We start from the raw sequence: 26456 nt of genomic DNA on the forward strand, positions 1-26456 counted from the left end.
ACTATCCTAGGCCTGGTGCTAACCCTAACCCTAACCCTAACACTATCCTAGGGCTGATGCTAACCCTAACCCTAAACCTAAAACCATCCTAGGTCTGATGCTAACCCTATCCCTAACCCTAACACTATCCTAGGGCTGATGCTAACCCTAACCCTAAGACTATCCTAGGACTGATGCTAACCCTAACCCTAACACTTACACTATCCTAGGGCTGAGGATAACCCTAACCCTAACCCTAACACTATCCTAGGTCTGATGCTAACCCTAAAAATAACACTATCCTAGGGCTGATGCTAACCCTAACCCTAACCCTAACACTATCCTAGGGCTGATGTTAACCCTAACCCTAACACTATCCTAGGGCTGATGCTAACCCTAACCCTAAGCCTAACACTCTCCTAGGGCTGATGCTAACCCTAACCCTAACACTATCCTAGGCCTGATGCTAACCCTAACCCTAACACAATCCTAGAGCTGATGCTAACCCTAACCCTAATCCTAACACTATCCTAGGCCTGATGCTAACCCTATCCCTAACCCTAACACTCTCCTAGGGCGGAGGCTAACCCTAACCCTAACACTATCCTAGGGCTGATGCTAACCCTAACCCTAACCCTAACACTATCCTAGGGCTGATGCTAACACTAACCCTAACACTATCCTACGACTTATGCTAACCCTAACCCTTACCCTAACACTATCCTAGGGCTGATGCTAAACCTAACCATAACCCTAAGACTATCCTAGGGCTGATGCTAACCCTATCCCTAACCCTAACACTATCCTAGGGCGGATGCTAACCCTAACCCTAACCCTAACACTATCCTAGGGCTGATGCTAACCCTAACACTAACACTATCCTAGGGCGGATGCTAACCCTAACCCTAACCCTAACACTATCCTAGGGCTGATGCTAACCCTAACACTAACTCTAACACTATCTTAGGGCTGAGGCTAACCCTAACCCTAACACTATCCTAGGGCTGATGCTAACCCTAACCCTAACACTATCCTAGGCCTGATGATAACCCTAACCCTAACCCTAACACTATCCTAGGGCTGATGCTAACCCAAACCCTAACACTATCCTAGGGCTGATGCTAACCCTAACCCTAACCCTAAAATTATCCTAGGGCTGATGCTAACCCTAACGCTAACCCTAACACTATCCTTGTACTGATGCTAACCCTAACCCTAACCCTAACACTATCCTAGGCCTGATGATAACCCTAACCCTAACCCTAACACTATCCTAGGGTTTATGTTAACCCTAACCCTAACACTATCCTAGGGCTGATGCTAACCCTAACCCTAACACTATCCTAGGGCTGATGCTAACCCTAACCCTAACCCTAACACTATCCTAAGTCTGATGCTAACCCTAGCCCTCACACTATCCTAGGCCTGATGATAACCTTAACTTTAACCTTAACACTATCCTAGGGCTGATGCTAACCCTAACCCTAACCCTAACACTATCCTAGAGCTGATGCTAACCCTAACCCTAACACTATCCTAGGCCTGACGATAACCCTAACCCTAACCCTAACACTATCCTAGGGCTGATGCTAACCCTAACCCTAACACTATCCTAGGGCTGATGCTAACCATAACCCTAACCCTAACACTATCCTAGGGCTGATGCTAACACTAACCCTAACCCTAACACTATCCTAGGGTTGATGCTAACCCTAACCCTAACACTATCCTAGGGCTAATGCTAACCCTAACCCTAACCCTAACACTATCCTAGGGCTGATGCTAACCCTAACCCTAACACTATCCTAGGGCTGATGCTAACGCTAACCCTAACCCTAACACTATCCTAGGGCTGATGCTAACCCTAAACCTAACACTATCCTAGGGCTGATGCTAACCCTAACCCTAACACTAACACTATCCTAGGGCTGATGCTAACCCTAACACTAACTCTAACACTATCCAAGGGCTGATGCTAACCCTAACCCTAACAATATCCTAGGCCTGATGATATCCCTAACCCTAAACCTAAGACTATCCTAGGGCTGATGCTAACCCTAACCCTAACCCTAACACTATCCTACGGCTGATTCTAACCGTAACCCTAACACTATCCTAGGCCTGATGCTAACCCTAACACTTACCCTAACACTATCCTAGGGCTGATGCTAACCCTAACCCTAACCCTAACACTATCCTAGGCCTGACGCTAACCCTAAACCTAACACTATCCTAGGGCTGATGCTAACCCTAACCCTAACCCTAACACTATCCTAGGGCTGATGCTAACCCTAACCCTAACACTACCCTAGGCCTGATGCTGACCCTAACCCTAACCCTAACACTATCCTAGAGCTGATGCTAACCCTAACCCTAACACTATCCTAGGCCTGATGATAACCCTAACCCTAACCCTAACACTATCCTAAGGTTTATGTTAACCCTAACCCTAACACTATCCTAGGGCTGATGCTAACCCTAACCCTAACCCTAACACTATCCTAGGGCGGATGCTAACCCTAACCCTAACCCTAACACTATCCTAGGGCTGATGCTAACGCTAACACTAACACTATCCTAGGGCTGATGCTAACCCTAACCCTAACCCTAAGACTATCCTAGGGCTGATGCTAACCCTAACCCTAACTCTAACACTATCTTAGGGCTGAGGCTAACCCTAACCCAAACACTATCCTACGGCTGATGCTAACACTAACCCTAACCCTAACACTATCCTAAGGCTGATGCTAACCCTAACACTAACACTATCCTAGGGCTGGTGCTAACCCTAACCCTAACCCTAACACTATCCTAGGGCTGATGCTAACCCTAACCCTAATACTATCCTAGGGCTGATGCTAACCCTAACCCTAACCCTAAAACCATCCTAGGGCTGATGCTAACCCTATCCCTAACCCTAACACTATCCTAGGGCTGATGCTAACCCTAACCCTAAGACTATCCTAGGCCTGATGCTAACCCTAACCCTAACACTTACACTATCCTAGGGCTGAGGATAACCCTAACCCTAACCCTAACACTATCCTAGGTCTGATGCTAACCCTAAAAATAACACTATCCTAGGGCTGATGCTAACCCTAACCCTAACCCTAACACTATCCTAGGGCTGATGTTAACCCTAACCCTAACACTATCCTAGGGCTGATGCTAAGCCTAACCCTAAGCCTAACACTCTCCTAGGGCTGATGCTAACCCTAACCCTAACACTATCCTAGGCCTGATGCTAACCAAAACCCTAACACTATCCTAGGGCTGATGCTAACCCTAACCCTAATCCTAACACTATCCTAGGCCTGACGCTAACCCTATCCCTAACCCTAACACTCTCCTAGGGTTGAGGCTAACCCTAACCCTAACACTATCCTAGGGCTGATGCTAACCCTAACCCTAACCCTAACACTATCCTAGGGCTGATGCTAACACTAACCCTAACACTATCCTACGACTTATGCTAACCCTAACCCTTACCCTAACACTATCCTAGGGCTGATGCTAAACCTAACCATAACCCTAACACTATCCTAGGGCTGATGCTAACCCTATCCCTAACCCTAACACTATCCTAGGGCGGATGCTAAGCCTAACCCTAACCCTAACACTATCCTAGGGCTGATGCTAACCCTAACACTAACACTATCCTAGGGCGGATGCTAACCCTAACCCTAACCCTAACACTATCCTAGGGCTGATGCTAACCCTAACACTAACTCTAACACTATCTTAGGGCTGAGGCTAACCCTAACCCTAACACTATCCTAGGGCTGATGCTAACCCTAACCCTAACACTATCCTAGGCCTGATGATAACCCTAACCCTAACCCTAACACTATCCTAGGGCTGATGCTAACCCAAACCCTAACACTATCCTAGGGCTGATGCTAACCCTAACCCTAACCCTAAAATTATCCTAGGGCTGATGCTAACCCTAACGCTAACCCTAACACTATCCTTGTACTGATGCTAACCTTAACCCTAACCCTAACACTATCCTAGGCCTGATGATAACCCTAACCCTAACCCTAACACTATCCTAGGGTTTATGTTAACCCTAACCCTAACACTATCCTAGGGCTGATGCTAACCCTAACCCTAACACTATCCTAGGGCTGATGCTAACCCTAACCCTAACCCTAACACTATCCTAAGTCTGATGCTAACCCTAGCCCTCACACTATCCTAGGCCTGATGATAACCTTAACTTTAACCTTAACACTATCCTAGGGCTGATGCTAACCCTAACCCTAACCCTAACACTATCCTAGAGCTGATGCTAACCCTAACCCTAACACTATCCTAGGCCTGACGATAACCCTAACCCTAACCCTAACACTATCCTAGGCCTGACGATAACCCTAACCCTAACCCTAACACTATCCTAGGGCTGATGCTAACCCTAACCCTAACACTATCCTAGGGCTGATGCTAACCCTAACCCTAACCCTAACACTATCCTAGGGCTGATGCTAACACTAACCCTAACCCTAACACTATCCTAGGGCTGATGCTAACCCTAACCCTAACCCTAACACTATCCTAGGGCTGATGCTAACCCTAACACTAACAATATCCTAGGCCTGATGATATCCATAACCCTAAACCTAACACTATCCTAGGGCTGATGCTAACCCTAACCCTAACCCTAACACTATCCTAAGGCTGATTCTAACCGTAACCCTAACACTATCCTACGACTGATGCTAACCCTAACCCTTACCTTAACGCTATCCTAGGGCTGATGCTAAAATTAACCATAAACCTAACACTATCCTAGGGCTGATGCTAACCCTATCCCTAACCCTAACACTATCCTAGGGCGGATGCTAACCCTAACCCTAACCCTAACACTATCCTAGGGCTGATGCTAACCCTAACACTAACACTATCCTAGGGCGGATGCTAACCCTAACCCTAACCCTAACACTATCCTAGGGCTGATGCTAACCCTAACACTAACCCTATCCTAGGGCTGATGCTAACCCTAACCCTAACCCTAATATTATCCTAGGGCTGATGCTAACCCTAACCCTAACTCTAACACTATCTTAGGGCTGAGGCTAACCCTAACCCTAACACTATCCTACGGCTGATGCTAACCCTAACCCTAACCCTAACACTATCCTAGGGCTGATGCTAACCCTAACCCTAACACTATCCTAGGGCTGATGCTAACCCTAACCCTAACCCTAACACTATCCTAGGGCTGATGGTAACCCTAACCCTAACACTATCCTAGGCCTGATGCTAACCCTAACCCTAACCCTAACACTATCCTAGGGCTGATGCTAACCCTAACCCTAACACTATCCTAGGCCTGATGATAACCCTAACCCTAACCCTAACACTATCCTAGGGCTGATGCTAACCCTAACCCTAACACTATCCTAGGGCTGATGCTAACCCTAACCCTAACCCTAAAATTATCCTAGGGCTGATGCTAACCCTAACGCTAACCCTAACACTACCCTTGAACTGATGCTAACCCTAACCCTAACCCTAACACTATCCTAGGCCTGATGATAACCCTAACCCTAACCCTAACACTATCCTAGGGTTTATGTTAACCCTAACCCTAACACTATCCTAGGGCTGATGCTAACCCTAACACTAACACTATCCTAGGGCTGATGCTAACCCTAACCCTAACCCTAACACTATCCTAAGTCTGATGCTAACCCTAGCCCTCACACTATCCTAGGCCTGATGATAACCTTAACTTTAACCTTAACACTATCCTAGGGCTGATGCTAACCCTAACCCTAACCCTAACACTATCCTAGGGCTGATGTTAACCCTAACCCTAACACTATCCTAGGGCTGATGCTAACCCTAACCCTAAGCCTAACACTCTCCTAGGGCTGATGCTAACCCTAACCCTAACACTATCCTAGGCCTGATGCTAACCCTAACCCTAACACTATCCTAGGGCTGATGCTAACCCTAACCCTAATCCTAACACTATCCTAGGCCTGATGCTAACCCTATCCCTAACCCTAACACTCTCCTAGGGCTGAGGCTAACCCTAACCCTAACACTATCCTAGGGCTGATGCTAACCCTAACCCTAACCCTAACACTATCCTAGGGTTGATGCTAACCCTAACCCTAACACTATCCTAGGGCTAATGCTAACCCTAACCCTAACCCTAACACTATCCTAGGGCTGATGCTAACCATAACCCTAACACTATCCTAGGGCTGATGCTAACGCTAACCCTAACCCTAACACTATCCTAGGGCTGATGCTAACCCTAAACCTAACACTATCCTAGGGCTGATGCTAACCCTAACCCTAACACTAACACTATCCTAGGGCTGATGCTAACCCTAACACTAACTCTAACACTATCCAAGGGCTGATGCTAACCCTAACCCTAACAATATCCTAGGCCTGATGATATCCCTAAACCTAAACCTAAGACTATCCTAGGGCTGATGCTAACCCTAACCCTAACCCTAACACTATCCTAGGGCGGATGCTAACCCTAACACTTACCCTAACACTATCTTAGGGCTGATGCTAACCCTAACCCTAACCCTAACACTATCCTAGGGCGGATGCTAACCCTAACCCTAACCCTAAAACTATCCTAGGGTTTATGTTAACCCTAACCCTAACACTATCCTAGGGCTGATGCTAACCCTAACCCTAACCCTAACACTATCCTAAGTCTGATGCTAACCCTAGCCCTCACACTATCCTAGGCCTGATGATAACCTTAACTTTAACCTTAACACTATCCTAGGGCTGATGCTAACCCTAACCCTAACCCTAACACTATCCTAGGGCTGATGTTAACCCTAACCCTAACACTATCCTAGGGCTGATGCTAACCCTAACCCTAAGCCTAACACTCTCCTAGGGCTGATGCTAACACTAACCCTAACACTATCCTAGGCCTGATGCTAACCCTAACCCTAACACTATCCTAGGGCTGATGCTAACCCTAACCCTAATCCTAACACTATCCTAGGCCTGATGCTAACCCTATCCCTAACCCTAACACTCTCCTAGGGCTGAGGCTAACCCTAACCCTAACACTATCCTAGGGCTGATGCTAACCCTAACCCTAACCCTAACACTATCCTAGGGTTGATGCTAACCCTAACCCTAACACTATCCTAGGGCTAATGCTAACCCTAACCCTAACCCTAACACTATCCTAGGGCTGATGCTAACCATAACCCTAACACTATCCTAGGGCTGATGCTAACGCTAACCCTAACCCTAACACTATCCTAGGGCTGATGCTAACCCTAAACCTAACACTATCCTAGGGCTGATGCTAACCCTAACCCTAACACTAACACTATCCTAGGGCTGATGCTAACCCTAACACTAACTCTAACACTATCCAAGGGCTGATGCTAACCCTAACCCTAACAATATCCTAGGCCTGATGATATCCCTAAACCTAAACCTAAGACTATCCTAGGGCTGATGCTAACCCTAACCCTAACCCTAACACTATCCTAGGGCGGATGCTAACCCTAACACTTACCCTAACACTATCTTAGGGCTGATGCTAACCCTAACCCTAACCCTAACACTATCCTAGGGCGGATGCTAACCCTAACCCTAACCCTAAAACTATCCTAGGGTTTATGTTAACCCTAACCCTAACACTATCCTAGGGCTGATGCTAACCCTAACCCTAACCCTAACACTATCCTAGGGCGGATGCTAACCCTAACCCTAACCCTAACACTATCCTAGGGCTGATGCTAACCCTAACACTAACACTATCCTAGGGCTGATGCTAACCCTAACCCTAAGCCTAACACTCTCCTAGGGCTGATGCTAACCCTAACCCTAACACTATCCTAGGCCTGACGCTAACCCTAAACCTAACACTATCCTAGGGCTGATGCTAACCCTAACCCTAACCCTAACACTATCCTAGGGCTGATGCTAACCCTAAACCTAACACTACCCTAGGCCTGATGCTAACCCTAACCCTAACCCTAACACTATCCTAGAGCTGATGCTAACCCTAACCCTAACACTATCCTAGGCCTGATGATAACCCTAACCCTAACCCTAACACTATCCTAAGGTTTATATTAACCCTAACCCTAACACTATCCTAGGGCTGATGCTAACCCTAACCCTAACCCTAACACTATCCTAGGGCGGATGCTAACCCTAACCCTAACCCTAACACTATCCTAGGGCTGATGCTAACCCTAACACTAACACTATCCTAGGGCTGATGCTAACCCTAACCCTAACCCTAACACTATCCTAGGGCTGATGCTAACCCTAACCCTAACTCTAACACTATCTTAGGGCTGAGGCTAACCCTAACCCAAACACTATCCTACGGCTGATGCTAACCCTAACCCTAACCCTAACACTATCCTAAGGCTGATGCTAACCCTAACACTAACACTATCCTAGGCCTGGTGCTAACCCTAACCCTAACCCTAACACTATCCTAGGGCTGATGCTAACCCTAACCCTAACCCTAAAACCATCCTAGGGCTGATGCTAACCCTATCCCTAACCCTAACACTATCCTAGGGCTGATGCTAACACTAACCCTAACCCTAACACTATCCTAAGGCTGATGCTAACCCTAACACTAACACTATCCTAGGGCTGGTGCTAACCCTAACCCTAACCCTAACACTATCCTAGGGCTGATGCTAACCCTAACCCTAATACTATCCTAGGGCTGATGCTAACCCTAACCCTAACCCTAAAACCATCCTAGGGCTGATGCTAACCCTATCCCTAACCCTAACACTATCCTAGGGCTGATGCTAACCCTAACCCTAAGACTATCCTAGGCCTGATGCTAACCCTAACCCTAACACTTACACTATCCTAGGGCTGAGGATAACCCTAACCCTAACCCTAACACTATCCTAGGTCTGATGCTAACCCTAAAAATAACACTATCCTAGGGCTGATGCTAACCCTAACCCTAACCCTAACACTATCCTAGGGCTGATGTTAACCCTAACCCTAACACTATCCTAGGGCTGATGCTAACCCTAACCCTAAGCCTAACACTCTCCTAGGGCTGATGCTAACCCTAACCCTAACACTATCCTAGGCCTGATGCTAACCAAAACCCTAACACTATCCTAGGGCTGATGCTAACCCTAACCCTAATCCTAACACTATCCTAGGCCTGATGCTAACCCTATCCCTAACCCTAACACTCTCCTAGGGTTGAGGCTAACCCTAACCCTAACACTATCCTAGGGCTGATGCTAACCCTAACCCTAACCCTAACACTATCCTAGGGCTGATGCTAACACTAACCCTAACACTATCCTACGACTTATGCTAACCCTAACCCTTACCCTAACACTATCCTAGGGCTGATGCTAAACCTAACCATAACCCTAACACTATCCTAGGGCTGATGCTAACCCTATCCCTAACCCTAACACTATCCTAGGGCGGATGCTAAGCCTAACCCTAACCCTAACACTATCCTAGGGCTGATGCTAACCCTAACACTAACACTATCCTAGGGCGGATGCTAACCCTAACCCTAACCCTAACACTATCCTAGGGCTGATGCTAACCCTAACACTAACTCTAACACTATCTTAGGGCTGAGGCTAACCCTAACCCTAACACTATCCTAGGGCTGATGCTAACCCTAACCCTAACACTATCCTAGGCCTGATGGTAACCCTAACCCTAACCCTAACACTATCCTAGGGCTGATGCTAACCCAAACCCTAACACTATCCTAGGGCTGATGCTAACCCTAACCCTAACCCTAAAATTATCCTAGGGCTGATGCTAACCCTAACGCTAACCCTAACACTATCCTTGTACTGATGCTAACCTTAACCCTAACCCTAACACTATCCTAGGCCTGATGATAACCCTAACCCTAACCCTAACACTATCCTAGGGTTTATGTTAACCCTAACCCTAACACTATCCTAGGGCTGATGCTAACCCTAACCCTAACACTATCCTAGGGCTGATGCTAACCCTAACCCTAACCCTAACACTATCCTAAGTCTGATGCTAACCCTAGCCCTCACACTATCCTAGGCCTGATGATAACCTTAACTTTAACCTTAACACTATCCTAGGGCTGATGCTAACCCTAACCCTAACCCTAACACTATCCTAGGCCTGACGATAACCCTAACCCTAACCCTAACACTATCCTAGGCCTGACGATAACCCTAACCCTAACCCTAACACTATCCTAGGGCTGATGCTAACCCTAACCCTAACACTATCCTAGGGCTGATGCTAACCCTAACCCTAACCCTAACACTATCCTAGGGCTGATGCTAACACTAACCCTAACCCTAACACTATCCTAGGGCTGATGCTAACCCTAACCCTAACCCTAACACTATCCTAGGGCTGATGCTAACCCTAACACTAACAATATCCTAGGCCTGATGATATCCATAACCCTAAACCTAACACTATCCTAGGGCTGATGCTAACCCTAACCCTAACCCTAACACTATCCTAAGGCTGATTCTAACCGTAACCCTAACACTATCCTACGACTGATGCTAACCCTAACCCTTACCTTAACACTATCCTAGGGCTGATGCTAAAACTAACCATAAACCTAACACTATCCTAGGGCTGATGCTAACCCTATCCCTAACCCTAACACTATCCTAGGGCGGATGCTAACCCTAACCCTAACCCTAACACTATCCTAGGGCTGATGCTAACCCTAACACTAACACTATCCTAGGGCGGATGCTAACCCTAACCCTAACCCTAACACTATCCTAGGGCTGATGCTAACCCTAACACTAACCCTATCCTAGGGCTGATGCTAACCCTAACCCTAACCCTAATATTATCCTAGGGCTGATGCTAACCCTAACCCTAACTCTAACACTATCTTAGGGCTGAGGCTAACCCTAACCCTAACACTATCCTACGGCTGATGCTAACCCTAACCCTAACCCTAACACTATCCTAGGGCTGATGCTAACCCTAACCCTAACACTATCCTAGGGCTGATGCTAACCCTAACCCTAACCCTAACACTATCCTAGGGCTGATGGTAACCCTAACCCTAACACTATCCTAGGCCTGATGCTAACCCTAACCCTAACCCTAACACTATCCTAGGGCTGATGCTAACCCTAACCCTAACACTATCCTAGGCCTGATGATAACCCTAACCCTAACCCTAACACTATCCTAGGGCTGATGCTAACCCTAACCCTAACACTATCCTAGGGCTGATGCTAACCCTAACCCTAACCCTAAAATTATCCTAGGGCTGATGCTAACCCTAACGCTAACCCTAACACTACCCTTGAACTGATGCTAACCCTAACCCTAACCCTAACACTATCCTAGGCCTGATGATAACCCTAACCCTAACCCTAACACTATCCTAGGGTTTATGTTAACCCTAACCCTAACACTATCCTAGGGCTGATGCTAACCCTAACACTAACACTATCCTAGGGCTGATGCTAACCCTAACCCTAACCCTAACACTATCCTAAGTCTGATGCTAACCCTAGCCCTCACACTATCCTAGGCCTGATGATAACCTTAACTTTAACCTTAACACTATCCTAGGGCTGATGCTAACCCTAACCCTAACCCTAACACTATCCTAGGGCTGATGTTAACCCTAACCCTAACACTATCCTAGGGCTGATGCTAACCCTAACCCTAAGCCTAACACTCTCCTAGGGCTGATGCTAACCCTAACCCTAACACTATCCTAGGCCTGATGCTAACCCTAACCCTAACACTATCCTAGGGCTGATGCTAACCCTAACCCTAATCCTAACACTATCCTAGGCCTGATGCTAACCCTATCCCTAACCCTAACACTCTCCTAGGGCTGAGGCTAACCCTAACCCTAACACTATCCTAGGGCTGATGCTAACCCTAACCCTAACCCTAACACTATCCTAGGGTTGATGCTAACCCTAACCCTAACACTATCCTAGGGCTAATGCTAACCCTAACCCTAACCCTAACACTATCCTAGGGCTGATGCTAACCATAACCCTAACACTATCCTAGGGCTGATGCTAACGCTAACCCTAACCCTAACACTATCCTAGGGCTGATGCTAACCCTAAACCTAACACTATCCTAGGGCTGATGCTAACCCTAACCCTAACACTAACACTATCCTAGGGCTGATGCTAACCCTAACACTAACTCTAACACTATCCAAGGGCTGATGCTAACCCTAACCCTAACAATATCCTAGGCCTGATGATATCCCTAAACCTAAACCTAAGACTATCCTAGGGCTGATGCTAACCCTAACCCTAACCCTAACACTATCCTAGGGCGGATGCTAACCCTAACACTTACCCTAACACTATCCTAGGGCTGATGCTAACCCTAACCCTAACACTACCCTAGGCCTGATGCTAACCCTAACCCTAACCCTAACACTATCCTAAGGTTTATATTAACCCTAACCCTAACACTATCCTAGGGCTGATGCTAACCCTAACCCTAACCCTAACACTATCCTAGGGCGGATGCTAACCCTAACCCTAACCCTAACACTATCCTAGGGCTGATGCTAACCCTAACACTAACACTATCCTAGGGCTGATGCTAACCCTAACCCTAACCCTAACACTATCCTAGGGCTGATGCTAACCCTAACCCTAACTCTAACACTATCTTAGGGCTGAGGCTAACCCTAACCCAAACACTATCCTACGGCTGATGCTAACCCTAACCCTAACCCTAACACTATCCTAAGGCTGATGCTAACCCTAAGACTAACACTATCCTAGGCCTGGTGCTAACCCTAACCCTAACCCTAACACTATCCTAGGGCTGATGCTAACCCTAACCCTAACCCTAAAACCATCCTAGGGCTGATGCTAACCCTATCCCTAACCCTAACACTATCCTAGGGCTGATGCTAACCCTAACCCTAAGACTATCCTAGGCCTGATGCTAACCCTAACCCTAACACTTACACTATCCTAGGGCTGAGGATAACCCTAACCCTAACCCTAACACTATCCTAGGTCTGATGCTAACCCTAAAAATAACACTATCCTAGGGCTGATGCTAACCCTAACCCTAACCCTAACACTATCCTAGGGCTTATGTTAACCCTAACCCTAACACTATCCTAGGGCTGATGCTAACCCTAACCCTAAGCCTAACACTCTCCTAGGGCTGATGCTAACCCTAACCCTAACACTATCCTAGGCCTGATGCTAACCCTAACCCTAACACTTACACTATCCTAGGCCTGATGCTAACCCTATCCCTAACCCTAACACTATCCTAGGGCGGATGCTAACCCTAACCCTAACCCTAACACTATCCTAGGGCTGATGCTAACCCTAACACTAACACTATCCTAGGGCGGATGCTAACCCTAACCCTAACCCTAACACTATCCTAGGGCTGATGCTAACCCTAACCCTAACACTATCCTAGGGCTGATGCTAACCCTAACCCTAATCCTAACACTATCCTAGGCCTGATGCTAACCCTATCCCTAACCCTAACACTGTCATAGGGCGGATGCTAACCCTAACCCTAACCCTAACACTATCCTAGGGCTGATGCTAACCGTAACACTAACACTATCCTAGGGCGGATGCTAACCCTAACCCTAACCCTAACACTATCCTAGGGCTGATGCTAACCCTAACACTAACTCTAACACTATCTTAGGGCTGAGGCTAACCCTAACCCTAACACTATCCTAGGGCTGATGCTAACCCTAACCCTAACACTATCCTAGGCCTGATGATAACCCTAACCCTAACCCTAACACTATCCTAGGGCTGATGCTAACCCAAACCCTAACACTATCCTAGGGCTGATGCTAACCCTAACCCTAACCCTAAAATTATCCTAGGGCTGATGCTAACCCTAACGCTAACCCTAACACTATCCTTGTACTGATGCTAACCCTAACCCTAACCCTAACACTATCCTAGGCCTGATGATAACCCTAACCCTAACCCTAACACTATCCTAGGGTTTATGTTAACCCTAACCCTAACACTATCCTAGGGCTGATGCTAACCCTAACCCTAACACTATCCTAGGGCTGATGCTAACCCTAACCCTAACCCTAACACTATCCTAAGTCTGATGCTAACCCTAGCCCTCACACTATCCTAGGCCTGATAATAACCTTAACTTTAACCTTAACAGTATCCTAGGGCAGATGCTAACCCTAACCCTAACCCTAACACTATCCTAGAGCTGATGCTAACCCTAACCCTAACACTATCCTAGGCCTGACGATAACCCTAACCCTAACCCTAACACTATCCTAGGCCTGACGATAACCCTAACCCTAACCCTAACACTATCCTAGGGCTGATGCTAACCCTAACCCTAACACTATCCTAGGGCTGATGCTAACCCTAACCCTAACCCTAACACTATCCTAGGGCTGATGCTAACACTAACCCTAACCCTAACACTATCCTAGGGCTGATGCTAACCCTAACCCTAACCCTAACACTATCCTAAGTCTGATGCTAACCCTAGCCCTCACACTATCCTAGGCCTGATGATAACCTTAACTTTAACCTTAACACTATCCTAGGGCTGATGCTAACCCTAACCCTAACCCTAACACTATCCTAGGGCTGATGTTAACCCTAACCCTAACACTATCCTAGGGCTGATGCTAACCCTAACCCTAAGCCTAACACTCTCCTAGGGCTGATGCTAACCCTAACCCTAACACTATCCTAGGCCTGATGCTAACCCTAACCCTAACACTATCCTAGGGCTGATGCTAACCCTAACCCTAATCCTAACACTATCCTAGGCCTGATGCTAACCCTATCCCTAACCCTAACACTCTCCTAGGGCTGAGGCTAACCCTAACCCTAACACTATCCTAGGGCTGATGCTAACCCTAACCCTAACCCTAACACTATCCTAGGGTTGATGCTAACCCTAACCCTAACACTATCCTAGGGCTAATGCTAACCCTAACCCTAACCCTAACACTATCCTAGGGCTGATGCTAACCATAACCCTAACACTATCCTAGGGCTGATGCTAACGCTAACACTAACCCTAACACTATCCTAGGGCTGATGCTAACCCTAAACCTAACACTATCCTAGGGCTGATGCTAACCCTAACCCTAACACTAACACTATCCTAGGGCTGATGCTAACCCTAACACTAACTCTAACACTATCCAAGGGCTGATGCTAACCCTAACCCTAACAATATCCTAGGCCTGATGATATCCCTAAACCTAAACCTAAGACTATCCTAGGGCTGATGCTAACCCTAACCCTAACCCTAACACTATCCTAGGGCGGATGCTAACCCTAACACTTACCCTAACACTATCCTAGGGCTGATGCTAACCCTAACCCTAACACTACCCTAGGCCTGATGCTAACCCTAACCCTAACCCTAACACTATCCTAAGGTTTATATTAACCCTAACCCTAACACTATCCTAGGGCTGATGCTAACCCTAACCCTAACCCTAACACTATCCTAGGGCGGATGCTAACCCTAACCCTAACCCTAACACTATCCTAGGGCTGATGCTAACCCTAACACTAACACTATCCTAGGGCTGATGCTAACCCTAACCCTAACCCTAACACTATCCTAGGGCTGATGCTAACCCTAACCCTAACTCTAACACTATCTTAGGGCTGAGGCTAACCCTAACCCAAACACTATCCTACGGCTGATGCTAACCCTAACCCTAACCCTAACACTATCCTAAGGCTGATGCTAACCCTAAGACTAACACTATCCTAGGCCTGGTGCTAACCCTAACCCTAACCCTAACACTATCCTAGGGCTGATGCTAACCCTAACCCTAACCCTAAAACCATCCTAGGGCTGATGCTAACCCTATCCCTAACCCTAACACTATCCTAGGGCTGATGCTAACCCTAACCCTAAGACTATCCTAGGCCTGATGCTAACCCTAACCCTAACACTTACACTATCCTAGGGCTGAGGATAACCCTAACCCTAACCCTAACACTATCCTAGGTCTGATGCTAACCCTAAAAATAACACTATCCTAGGGCTGATGCTAACCCTAACCCTAACCCTAACACTATCCTAGGGCTTATGTTAACCCTAACCCTAACACTATCCTAGGGCTGATGCTAACCCTAACCCTAAGCCTAACACTCTCCTAGGGCTGATGCTAACCCTAACCCTAACACTATCCTAGGCCTGATGCTAACCCTAACCCTAACACTTACACTATCCTAGGCCTGATGCTAACCCTATCCCTAACCCTAACACTATCCTAGGGCGGATGCTAACCCTAACCCTAACCCTAACACTATCCTAGGGCTGATGCTAACCCTAACACTAACACTATCCTAGGGCGGATGCTAACCCTAACCCTAACCCTAACACTATCCTAGGGCTGATGCTAACCCTAACCCTAACACTATCCTAGGGCTGATGCTAACCCTAACCCTAATCCTAACACTATCCTAGGCCTGATGCTAACCCTATCCCTAACCCTAACACTGTCATAGGGCGGATGCTAACCCTAACCCTAACCCTAACACTATCCTAGGGCTGATGCTAACCGTAACACTAACACTATCCTAGGGCGGATGCTAACCCTAACCCTAACCCTAACACTATCCTAGGGCTGATGCTAACCCTAACACTAACTCTAACACTATCTTAGGGCTGAGGCTAACCCTAACCCTAACACTATCCTAGGGCTGATGCTAACCCTAACCCTAACACTATCCTAGGCCTGATGATAACCCTAACCCTAACCCTAACACTATCCTAGGGCTGATGCTAACCCAAACCCTAACACTATCCTAGGGCTGATGCTAACCCTAACCCTAACCCTAAAATTATCCTAGGGCTGATGCTAACCCTAACGCTAACCCTAACACTATCCTTGTACTGATGCTAACCCTAACCCTAACCCTAACACTATCCTAGGCCTGATGATAACCCTAACCCTAACCCTAACACTATCCTAGGGTTTATGTTAACCCTAACCCTAACACTATCCTAGGGCTGATGCTAACCCTAACCCTAACACTATCCTAGGGCTGATGCTAACCCTAACCCTAACCCTAACACTATCCTAAGTCTGATGCTAACCCTAGCCCTCACACTATCCTAGGCCTGATAATAACCTTAACTTTAACCTTAACAGTATCCTAGGGCAGATGCTAACCCTAACCCTAACCCTAACACTATCCTAGAGCTGATGCTAACCCTAACCCTAACACTATCCTAGGCCTGACGATAACCCTAACCCTAACCCTAACACTATCCTAGGCCTGACGATAACCCTAACCCTAACCCTAACACTATCCTAGGGCTGATGCTAACCCTAACCCTAACACTATCCTAGGGCTGATGCTAACCCTAACCCTAACCCTAACACTATCCTAGGGCTGATGCTAACACTAACCCTAACCCTAACACTATCCTAGGGCTGATGCTAACCCTAACCCTAACCCTAACACTATCCTAGGGCTGATGCTAACCCTAACACTAACAATATCCTAGGCCTGATGATATCCATAACCCTAAACCTAACACTATCCTAGGGCTGATGCTAACCCTAACCCTAACCCTAACACTATCCTAAGGCTGATTCTAACCGTAACCCTAACACTATCCTACGACTGATGCTAACCCTAACCCTTACCTTAACACTATCCTAGGGCTGATGCTAAAACTAACCATAAACCTAACACTATCCTAGGGCTGATGCTAACCCTATCCCTAACCCTAACACTATCCTAGGGCGGATGCTAACCCTAACCCTAACCCTAACACTATCCTAGAGCTGATGCTAACCCTAACCCTAACACTATCCTAGGCCTGACGATAACCCTAACCCTAACCCTAACACTATCCTAGGCCTGACGATAACCCTAAAACTAACCCTAACACTATCCTAGGGCTGATGCTAACCCTAACCCTAACACTATCCTAGGGCTGATGCTAACCCTAACCCTAACCCTAACACTATCCTAGGGCTGATGCTAACACTAACCCTAACCCTAACACTATCCTAGGGCTGATGCTAACCCTAACCCTAACCCTAACACTATCCTAGGGCTGATGCTAACCCTAACACTAACAATATCCTAGGCCTGATGATATCCATAACCCTAAACCTAACACTATCCTAGGGCTGATGCTAACCCTAACCCTAACCCTAACACTATCCTAAGGGTGATTCTAACCGTAACCCTAACACTATCCTACGACTGATGCTAACCCTAACCCTTACCTTAACACTATCCTAGGGCTGATGCTAAAACTAACCATAAACCTAACACTATCCTAGGGCTGATGCTAACCCTATCCCTAACGCTAACACTATCCTAGGGCGGATGCTAACCCTAACCCTAACCCTAACACTATCCTAGGGCTGATGCTAACCCTAACCCTAACCCTAACACTATCCTAAGTCTGATGCTAACCCTAGCCCTCACACTATCCTAGGCCTGATGATAACCTTAACTTTAACCTTAACACTATCCTAGGGCTGATGCTAACCCTAACCCTAACCCTAACACTATCCTAGAGCTGATGCTAACCCTAACCCTAACACTATCCTAGGCCTGACGATAACCCTAACCCTAACCCTAACACTATCCTAGGCCTGACGATAACCCTAACCCTAACCCTAACACTATCCTAGGGCTGATGCTAACCCTAACCCTAACACTATCCTAGGGCTGATGCTAACCCTAACCCTAACCCTAACACTATCCTAGGGCTGATGCTAACACTAACCCTAACCCTAACACTATCCTAGGGCTGATGCTAACCCTAACCCTAACCCTAACACTATCCTAGGGCTGATGCTAACCCTAACACTAACAATATCCTAGGCCTGATGATATCCATAACCCTAAAGCTAACACTATCCTAGGGCTGATGCTAACCCTAACCCTAACCCTAACACTATCCTAAGGCTGATTCTAACCGTAACCCTAACACTATCCTACGACTGATGCTAACCCTAACCCTTACCTTAACACTATCCTAGGGCTGATGCTAAAACTAACCATAAACCTAACACTATCCTAGGGCTGATGCTAACCCTATCCCTAACCCTAACACTATCCTAGGGCGGATGCTAACCCTAACCCTAACCCTAACACTATCCTAGGGCTGATGCTAACCCTAACACTAACACTATCCTAGGGCGGATGCTAACCCTAACCCTAACCCTAACACTATCCAAGGGCTGATGCTAACCCTAACACTAACCCTATCCTAGGGCTGATGCTAACCCTAACCCTAACCCTAATATTATCCTAGGGCTGATGCTAACCCTAACCCTAACTCTAACACTATCTTAGGGCTGAGGCTAACCCTAACCCTAACACTATCCTACGGCTGATGCTAACCCTAACCCTAACCCTAACACTATCCTAGGGCTGATGCTAACCCTAACCCTAACACTATCCTAGGGCTGATGCTAACCCTAACCCTAACCCTAACACTATCCTAGGGCTGATGGTAACCCTAACCCTAACACTATCCTAGGCCTGATGCTAACCCTAACCCTAACCCTAACACTATCCTAGGGCTGATGCTAACCCTAACCCTAACACTATCCTAGGCCTGATGATAACCCTAACCCTAACCCTAACACTATCCTAGGGCTGATGCTAACCCTAACCCTAACACTATCCTAGGGCTGATGCTAACCCTAACCCTAACCCTAAAATTATCCTAGGGCTGATGCTAACCCTAACGCTAACCCTAACACTACCCTTGAACTGATGCTAACCCTAACCCTAACCCTAACACTATCCTAGGCCTGATGATAACCCTAACCCTAACCCTAACACTATCCTAGGGTTTATGTTAACCCTAACCCTAACACTATCCTAGGGCTGATGCTAACCCTAACACTAACACTATCCTAGGGCTGATGCTAACCCTAACCCTAACCCTAACACTATCCTAAGTCTGATGCTAACCCTAGCCCTCACACTATCCTAGGCCTGATGATAACCTTAACTTTAACCTTAACACTATCCTAAGGCTGATGCTAACCCTAACCCTAACCCTAACACTATCCTAGGGCTGATGTTAACCCTAACCCTAACACTATCCTAGGGCTGATGCTAACCCTAACCCTAAGCCTAACACTCTCCTAGGGCTGATGCTAACCCTAACCCTAACACTATCCTAGGCCTGATGCTAACCCTAACCCTAACACTATCCTAGGGCTGATGCTAACCCTAACCCTAATCCTAACACTATCCTAGGCCTGATGCTAACCCTATCCCTAACCCTAACACTCTCCTAGGGCTGAGGCTAACCCTAACCCTAACACTATCCTAGGGCTGATGCTAACCCTAACCCTAACCCTAACACTATCCTAGGGTTGATGCTAACCCTAACCGTAACACTATCCTAGGGCTAATGCTAACCCTAACCCTAACCCTAACACTATCCTAGGGCTGATGCTAACCATAACCCTAACACTATCCTAGGGCTGATGCTAACGCTAACCCTAACCCTAACACTATCCTAGGGCTGATGCTAACCCTAAACCTAACATTATCCTAGGGCTGATGCTAACCCTAACCCTAACACTAACACTATCCTAGGGCTGATGCTAACCCTAACACTAACTCTAACACTATCCAAGGGCTGATGCTAACCCTAACCCTAACAATATCCTAGGCCTGATGATATCCCTAAACCTAAACCTAAGACTATCCTAGGGCTGATGCTAACCCTAACCCTAACCCTAACACTATCCTAGGGCGGATGCTAACCCTAACACTTACCCTAACACTATCTTAGGGCTGATGCTAACCCTAACCCTAACCCTAACACTATCCTAGGGCGGATGCTAACCCTAACCCTAACCCTAAAACTATCCTAGGGTTTATGTTAACCCTAACCCTAACACTATCCTAGGGCTGATGCTAACCCTAACCCTAACCCTAACACTATCCTAGGGCGGATGCTAACCCTAACCCTAACCCTAACAATATCCTAGGGCTGATGCTAACCCTAACACTAACACTATCCTAGGGCTGATGCTAACCCTAACCCTAAGCCTAACACTCTCCTAGGGCTGATGCTAACCCTAACCCTAACACTATCCTAGGCCTGACGCTAACCCTAAACCTAACACTATCCTAGGGCTGATGCTAACCCTAACCCTAACCCTAACACTATCCTAGGGCTGATGCTAACCCTAACCCTAACACTACCCTAGGCCTGATACTAACCCTAACCCTAACCCTAACACTATCCTAGAGCTGATGCTAACCCTAACCCTAACACTATCCTAGGCCTGATGATAACCCTAACCCTAACCCTAACAGTATCCTAAGGTTTATATTAACCCTAACCCTAACACTATCCTAGGGCTGATGCTAACCCTAACCCTAACCCTAACACTATCCTAGGGCGGATGCTAACCCTAACCCTAACCCTAACACTATCCTAGGGCTGATGCTAACCCTAACACTAACACTATCCTAGGGCTGATGCTAACCCTAACCCTAACCCTAACACTATCCTAGGGCTGATGCTAACCCTAACCCTAACTCTAACACTATCTTAGGGCTGAGGCTAACCCTAACCCAAACACTATCCTACGGCTGATGCTAACCCTAACCCTAACCCTAACACTATCCTAAGGCTGATGCTAACCCTAACACTAACACTATCCTAGGCCTGGTGCTAACCCTAACCCTAACCCTAACACTATCCTAGGGCTGATGCTAACCCTAACCCTAACCCTAAAACCATCCTAGGGCTGATGCTAACCCTATCCCTAAACCTAACACTATCCTAGGGCTGATGCTAACCCTAACCCTAAGACTATCCTAGGCCTGATGCTAACCCTAACCCTAACACTTACACTATCCTAGGGCTGAGGATAACCCTAACCCTAACCCTAACACTATCCTAGGTCTGATGCTAACCCTAAAAATAACACTATCCTAGGGCTGATGCTAACCCTAACCCTAACCCTAACACTATCCTAGGGCTTATGTTAACCCTAACCCTAACACTATCCTAGGGCTGATGCTAACCCTAACCCTAAGCCTAACACTCTCCTAGGGCTGATGCTAACCCTAACCCTAACACTATCCTAGGCCTGATGCTAACCCTAACCCTAACACTTACACTATCCTAGGCCTGGTGCTAACCCTATCCCTAACCCTAACACTATCCTAGGGCGGATGCTAACCCTAACCCTAACCCTAACACTATCCTAGGGCTGATGCTAACCCTAACACTAACACTATCCTAGGGCGGATGCTAACCCTAACCCTAACCCTAACACTATCCTAGGGCTGATGCTACCCCTAACCCTAACACTATCCTAGGGCTGATGCTAACCCTAACCCTAATCCTAACACTATCCTAGGCCTGATGCTAACCCTATCCCTAACCCTAACACTGTCATAGGGCGGATGCTAACCCTAACCCTAACCCTAACACTATCCTAGGGCTGATGCTAACCCTAACACTAACACTATCCTAGGGCGGATGCTAACCCTAACCCTAACCCTAACACTATCCTAGGGCTGATGCTAACCCTAACACTAACTCTAACACTATCTTAGGGCTGAGGCTAACCCTAACCCTAACACTATCCTAGGGCTGATGCTAACCCTAACCCTAACACTATCCTAGGCCTGATGATAACCCTAACCCTAACCCTAACACTATCCTAGGGCTGATGCTAACCAAACCCTAACACTATCCTAGGGCTGATGCTAACCCTAACCCTAACCCTAAAATTATCCTAGGGCTGATGCTAACCCTAACGCTAACCCTAACACTATCCTTGTACTGATGCTAACCCTAACCCTAACCCTAACACTATCCTAGGCCTGATGATAACCCTAACCCTAACCCTAACACTATCCTAGGGTTTATGTTAACCCTAACCCTAACACGATCCTAGGGCTGATGCTAACCCTAACCCTAACACTATCCTAGGGCTGATGCTAACCCTAACCCTAACCCTAACACTATCCTAAGTCTGATGCTAACCCTAGCCCTCACACTATCCTAGGCCTGATAATAACCTTAACTTTAACCTTAACAGTATCCTAGGGCAGATGCTAACCCTAACCCTAACCCTAACACTATCCTAGAGCTGATGCTAACCCTAACCCTAACACTATCCTAGGCCTGACGATAACCCTAACCCTAACCCTAACACTATCCTAGGCCTGACGATAACCCTAACCCTAACCCTAACACTATCCTAGGCCTGACGATAACCCTAACCCTAACCCTAACACTATCCTAGGGCTGATGCTTACCCTAACCCTAACACTATCCTAGGGTTGATGCTAACCCTAACCCTAACCCTAACACTATCCTAGGGCTGATGCTAACACTAACCCTAACCCTAACACTATCCTAGGGCTGATGCTAACCCTAACCCTAACCCTAACACTATCCTAGGGCTGATGCTAACCCTAACACTAACAATATCCTAGGCCTGATGATATCCATAACCCTAAACCTAACACTATCCTAGGGCTGATGCTAACCCTAACCCTAACCCTAACACTATCCTAAGGCTGATTCTAACCGTAACCCTAACACTATCCTACGACTGATGCTAACCCTAACCCTTACCTTAACACTATCCTAGGGCTGATGCTAAAACTAACCATAAACCTAACACTATCCTAGGGCTGATGCTAACCCTATCCCTAACCCTAACACTATCCTAGGGCGGATGCTAACCGTAACCCTAACCCTAACCCTAACACTATCCTAGGGCTGATGCTAACCCTAACACTAACACTATCCTAGGGCGGATGCTAACCCTAACCCTAACCCTTACACTATCCTAGGGCTGATGCTAACCCTAACACTAACCCTATCCTAGGGCTGATGCTAACCCTAACCCTAACCCTAACACTATCCTAGGGCTGATGCTAACCCTAACCCTAACTCTAACACTATCTTAGGGCTGAGGCTAACCCTAACCCTAACACTATCCTACGGCTGATGCTAACCCTAACCCTAACCCTAACACTATCCTAGGGCTGATGCTAACCCTAACCCTAACACTATCCTAGGGCTGATGCTAACCCTAACCCTAACCCTAACACTATCCTAGGGCTGATGGTAACCCTAACCCTAACACTATCCTAGGCCTGATGCTAACCCTAACCCTAACCCTAACACTATCCTAGGGCTGATGCTAACCCTAACCCTAACACTATCCTAGGCCTGATGATAACCCTAACCCTAACCCTAACACTATCCTAGGGCTGATGCTAACCCTAACCCTAACACTATCCTAGGGCTGATGCTAACCCTAACCCTAACCCTAAAATTATCCTAGGGCTGATGCTAACCCTAACGCTATCCCTAACACTACCCTTGAACTGATGCTAACCCTAACCCTAACCCTAACACTATCCTAGGCCTGATGATAACCCTAACCCTAACCCTAACACTATCCTAGGGTTTATGTTAACACTAACCCTAACACTATCCTAGGGCTGATGCTAACCCTAACACTAACACTATCCTAGGGCTGATGCTAACCCTAACCCTAACCCTAACACTATCCTAAGTCTGATGCTAACCCTAGCCCTCACACTATCCTAGGCCTGATGATAACCTTAACTTTAACCTTAACACTATCCTAGGGCTGATGCTAACCCTAACCCTAACCCTAACACTATCCTAGGGCTGATGTTAACCCTAACCCTAACACTATCCTAGGGCTGATGCTAACCCTAACCCTAAGCCTAACACTCTCCTAGGGCTGATGCTAACCCTAACCCTAACACTATCCTAGGCCTGATGCTAACCCTAACCCTAACACTATCCTAGGGCTGATGCTAACCCTAACCCTAATCCTAACACTATCCTAGGCCTGATGCTAACCCTATCCCTAACCCTAACACTCTCCTAGGGCTGAGGCTAACCCTAACCCTAACACTATCCTAGGGCTGATGCTAACCCTAACCCTAACCCTAACACTATCCTAGGGTTGATGCTAACCCTAACCCTAACACTATCCTAGGGCTAATGCTAACCCTAACCCTAACCCTAACACTATCCTAGGGCTGATGCTAACCATAACCCTAACACTATCCTAGGGCTGATGCTAACGCTAACCCTAACCCTAACACTATCCTAGGGCTGATGCTAACCCTAAACCTAACACTATCCTAGGGCTGATGCTAACCCTAACCCTAACACTAACACTATCCTTGGGCTGATGCTAACCCCAACACTAACTCTAACACTATCCAAGGGCTGATGCTAACCCTAACCGTAACAATATCCTAGGCCTGATGATATCCCTAACCCTAAACCTAAGACTATCCTAGGGCTGATGCTAACCCTAACCCTAACCCTAACACTATCCTAGGGCGAATGCTAACCCTAACACTTACCCTAACACTATCCTAGGGCTGATGCTAACCCTAACCCTAACCCTAACACTATCCTAGGGCGGATGCTAACCCTAACCCTAACCCTAACACTATCCTAGGGTTTATGTTAACCCTAACCCTAACACTATCCTAGGGCTGATGCTAACCCTAACCCTAACCCTAACACTATCCTAGGCCTGATGCTAACCCTATCCCTAACCCTAACACTATCCTAGGGCTGATGCTAACCCTAACACTAACACTATCCTAGGGCTGATGCTAACCCTAACCCTAAGCCTAAAACTCTCCTAGGGCTGATGCTAACCCTAACCCTAACACTATCCTAGGCCTGACGCTAACCCTAAACCTAACACTATCCTAGGGCTGATGGTAACCCTAACCCTAACCCTAACACTATCCTAGGGCTGATGCTAACCCTAACCCTAACACTACCCTAGGCCTGATGCTAACCCTAACCCTAACCCTAACACTATCCTAGAGCTGATGCTAACCCTAACCCTAACACTATCCTAGGCCTGATGATAACCCTAACCCTAACCCTAACACTATCCTAAGGTTTATGTTAACCCTAACCCTAACACTATCCTAGGGCTGATGCTAACCCTAACCCTAACCCTAACACTATCTTAGGGCGGATGCTAACCCTAACCCTAACCCTAACACTATCCTAGGGCTGATGCTAACCCTAACACTAACACTATCCTAGGGCTGATGCTAACCCTAACCCTAACCCTAACACTATCCTAGGGCTGATGCTAACCCTAACCCTAACTCTAACACTATCTTAGGGCTGAGGCTAACCCTAACCCACACACTATCCTACGGCTGATGCTAACCCTAACCCTAACCCTAACACTATCCTATGGCTGATGCTAACCCTAACACTAACACTATCCTAGGCCTGGTGCTAACCCTAACCCTAACCCTAACACTATCCTAGGGCTGATGCTAACCCTAACCCTATACCTAAAACCATCCTAGGTCTGATGCTAACCCTATCCCTAACCCTAACACTATCCTAGGGCTGATGCTAACCCTAACCCTAAGACTATCCTAGGCCTGATGCTAACCCTAACCCTAACACTTACACTATCCTAGGGCTGAGGATAACCC

Source organism: Lemur catta, chromosome 18, assembly GCF_020740605.2.
Source record: "Lemur catta isolate mLemCat1 chromosome 18, mLemCat1.pri, whole genome shotgun sequence".
Lineage (NCBI taxonomy): Eukaryota > Metazoa > Chordata > Mammalia > Primates > Lemuridae > Lemur > Lemur catta.